Here is a 4,489-nt window from a genome sequence, read left to right on the forward strand (position 1 = left end):
TTTAAGACTAATAATAAATTATATATCAAGTATATGTGAATTAAAGTCAAGTATATTATAAACAACAATATCAAATTTTCTACAAAGTATGTTTTTATAACAATTAATATTATATATATAAAATAATTAAAAACAAATCAAATTAAAACCAAATAAACAGTGATGTTGTATTTTTTGTTTGAAAAAACACTTAAATTCGTTTCAAAACATGACAAAATGAGTTTGAGTAAATCAATTAAATTAAAAAACTAAAATCCATCTATTTAAAGAATTTTCTATTACAGTAAAACCTCTCATTAAGAAAATCCTTTCATTAAGAGACGTTTTAACCAATCAAAATAAAAAACACTTATTGGGGGAAAAAGGAAAATATAAAAATCATAAACAATATTGGGGGTTCTATTTTACCGTTTAATCTACTAATAAGAGGTTTTACTGTATTACATTTTTTTTTGCCAAATACACAACAACTAAAAATCAAAACAAAAATATATACATGTTACAAATATATATATAAACTTTAAAAAAAATAAACTTTTATACAAATGTAAACCAAAAAACATCCAATAATATTGATTTTTTTATATATTGGTAAATTTCAAAACACAATTGACCAAAAATATATTTCTGAATATTGAAAAAGTAACACAAATGTTTTACAATTGTTACTTATTTTACAAACTTAAAAAATAAAGTTATTGAATTATAAATTGTAAATATCATGTTACATATACTCAATACAACTTTGAATTTTTCAAAAGAAACTTTTGGTCTAGTCGATGGTTATGCTTTTGTTGAATTCCAAAAACGACAATACTGCATCTGTTTAAATGACAATTGTTGGATGCTTCGTCACAACAAAAGTAGTCGCAAATGTTGTTTCAAAAAGAAAATTAATAATGATTTAACAACAAATGAAACAGAGCAATTAACTTCAATTTATCTTAAATTTGTTGAAAACCATGAGACCTCAAGTTTCTTTAATAAGAGTTTTGGTAGAACCTTTATATTTGATTACAACAAAATGAAAAATGGGTTTTTCATCACATTAATAAAGAAAAAAGGTTACCATTAAAAATTAAATCATCAAAAAGATTACTTCTTGATTTTGACATATTTAAACAATTTCAACCACAAACTAAATTACCCGTTTCATTATTGTTAAATAATAACATCCATGTTGATAAACGAAATGAAAGTTCGTATTGTAAGGATATAAATAAACAACAAATTGTCCAACCACAAAGTTTAGAAACGATATCTACACATACACAAGAAAAAACTATATTTTCAATTCAAAAAATGCACGAAATTTTACAAATTTCACCCACATTAAATCAAATTACCACGGAATTACCAATAAGTGACGAATCATTCATTTTAATTAATTTACAAAAAAACTCAACAACAAGAAAAACGAATAAAACTTTTGGAAGAATGTCTTGAGTCAACAAAAACATTAAATGTTGCTTTTGAAAAACAATTATATATGTCTGAAATTCTTTCAACACAACAAACTCAAAAAGAAATAAACCATATAATTTCAGACGTTTGTATAACAAAAGAAATTATACAACCAGAACTTACACGAACGAATGATACATCAATGTTATATGAATCGAATGATTCCCAAACAACGAGTGATACAGAATATTCAACATCTTCAATTAATGATTTTCAAACACAAAGTGATCCATGTGAAATAGCTTCTATCGATTCAAGAGTTTCTAACAACAACTTTAATGATAATTCGAATTCTGATAATTTTTCTACTTTATCGGATTTTTGGGATGATAAAAATGAAATAAATAAACATAAAAAACAAAAAACAAAAAATGACACAAAAACCAATAATTGTGAAACACGAGAACAAATAATTGCTGCAATTTTAAAATTCAAAAATGGATATTTTGTTGATTTAAAAAGGGAAGACATTAAAAAATGGGACAAAGAAGACGTGTTTTTCAATTTTAGAATATTTGTCAAATATGATGATCTTTTTTCTTTTGATCGATTTTTTGAATTAACCAATTATCTTATCAAGGAAAAAGAAGAAGAAGTAAAAGATAAATTATTATATTCTGTCCGAAAAAAATAATTCACTCAAAATACAAAACCTTTATAAAGGAACACTGAACACCTTTAAAAATAGACTATTATCTTTTTTAATTAATGATTTTATGATCGAATCTAAATTTAGTGGAACACAAATGAATGGAATGTGCCAATGTCTTCGAATGGCAATTCGTATGTACACTTTTTCACATGACACGATTATTCATAACGTAGGATGCAGTCCAAAAGTGGTAAGGGGTAAAATGTATTCTCAAAATAAAAAAATGATGAAACAAATATTAGAAGAAATAAAAACAGCAAAATCAATAACGGTTGCTCTTGATTCTTCAACTAAAAAAGGAGTTGAAATATTTTCTGTTTTTTGAGGTATTTTTACAACGGACAAGTAAACTGTTTTCTTGTAATAATTAAACAATACAATCACAAAACAAACGGAATTTCAATAGCAAATTGGGTTTTCCGCCATTTGAAAAAAATGGGAATTCCTCTTCAAAATATCTGTCAGTGTGCTACCGATGGTGGTAAAAATTTAACTTCAATAAATAATGGATTTGTTGCACACTTTTTAAACAAATTGAGGGAAGAACAAATGTGTTTGGGGGAAGTCGACAAACATTTTAAATTTACTTGGTGTTTTGCCCACAGAACAACACTAACGGGAACATGTGTCAATAAAGATAATGACGCATTATTAGTTACATTATTTGTAAAGTGGTTTTGTTCAGGTAGAACACTCAAAAAATTTTACAAAGAAAATAAACAAAATGAAAAAAATGAAAAAATGAAAAAATGAAAAAATGAAAAAATGAAAAAATGAAAAAATGAAAAAATGAAAAAATGAAAAAATGAAAAAATGAAAACAGTGTGTGAAACGAGGTGGCTTTATCTTTCCGATAATTTGTGTGAAATTGAATCTGAATATAAAGAAATTGAAAGGTTTAGTGAAAGTATTGAAAACAGATTAAACATGAAGCATTTTTTTTCAAAAAGTTATTAAAATATAAAAAACAATTTCCAACACAAAAAGATATCAATATAGCAATTGATCATTTCCATTTGGGAAATGAAGTTGTCAAACAAACTATTTGTGTTATGAGAGGAATTTTAGGTTTGTTGAGACAATTTTCAGATTCTTTGCAAGAACAAAAAAGTCTGATTTTTGTACAATGGAAAAGAATTCAAATGTTTAAAGTTTTTTTAAAAAGTGTTTTGCAAAAAGTTGTTGAGCCGGACTATGAATACTCTGATTTTGAATGTTTAAAAGGTAAGACAAATGTTGATAAAAAATACCTTAAAAAACTATTGGAAATGATCATTGATGATTTTAATCTACGCTTTAAAACAGTTTCCAGGTCTGAAGACATGATAGAGATTATGAAAAATAAGAACAAAAAGTTGGAAAAAGAAAAGGTGATAATTGATGACAACGAAAGTGATAAAAATGACAACGAAAAAATAAATGAAATAACAGAAAAAACAACAAAAAAAAACTTCGATGGAAAAAGAGACAGAAAAACAAAGAAAATATAAAATAAATGAGAAGAAATTGAAAGAAAAAGAAGTTGATTTGGAAGGTTATATGTATATGTTTAACCTCCCTCAATTTATTGTTGACAAATGGAATATTGAAATACCAAAAGAGTTTACTTATTTAAATAAAGAAGTAGCTATAATCACAAATATATTATGTAATACCAATATATTAATTGATAAGAAACTAAACAATGTTGTACCAGTTTCTAACTATCACAAGAACCTGAGAGAAAAAACTGGTTATCATCATAAACTTACATTATTGGACATTTATCAGATTCTCCCATCAAGTTTGCGTCTTATTGTTGAGGATTTGGTAACAATGTTTCCAACAACTGTTGTTGTTGAAAGGAGTTTTTCGCAAATACGAACAAATACACACCAAAACATGGATTTATGTGGAGTGTTTTCCAGAATTTTCTATTCAAGTGTAAACCACCAGATCATTATAAGTCTACCCCAACTTTGAAAAATTCTTTTTAAAAAGTGTAATAAATAACAATTTGATTACATTTTCGCACTTTTCACATTTTTTTTATATGTCATGTTAAAAAACGTATTGATTTTGATACTTTATTTGAATTTTTGTAAATGGGGCTAGAAGAAAAATAAAAACTATTTTGTCATTAATTCGAACAACGACGTGTTAAACTATTTTAATATTAATGATGAGCAAATTGTGGTTTAAATTTCAAAATAATATTTAAATGTATGAATGTTATGTGAATTAATTACCAAATGATTTATTTTTTTTCTTTTTTGTGATTTAAATCAAATTAATAAAAATAGAACATTTTATGAATAGTTTAAAACTGAAGTGTTTTTTGAAACAATTCGTATTTTTAATTTTTAATATATTTATAAATAGTTGAACTGTTTG

The sequence above is a fragment of the Entamoeba invadens genome (genome assembly GCF_000330505.1).
Source record: "Entamoeba invadens IP1 unplaced genomic scaffold scaff_1105074726231, whole genome shotgun sequence".
In the NCBI taxonomy this organism is placed as follows: Eukaryota; Evosea; order Mastigamoebida; family Endamoebidae; genus Entamoeba; species Entamoeba invadens.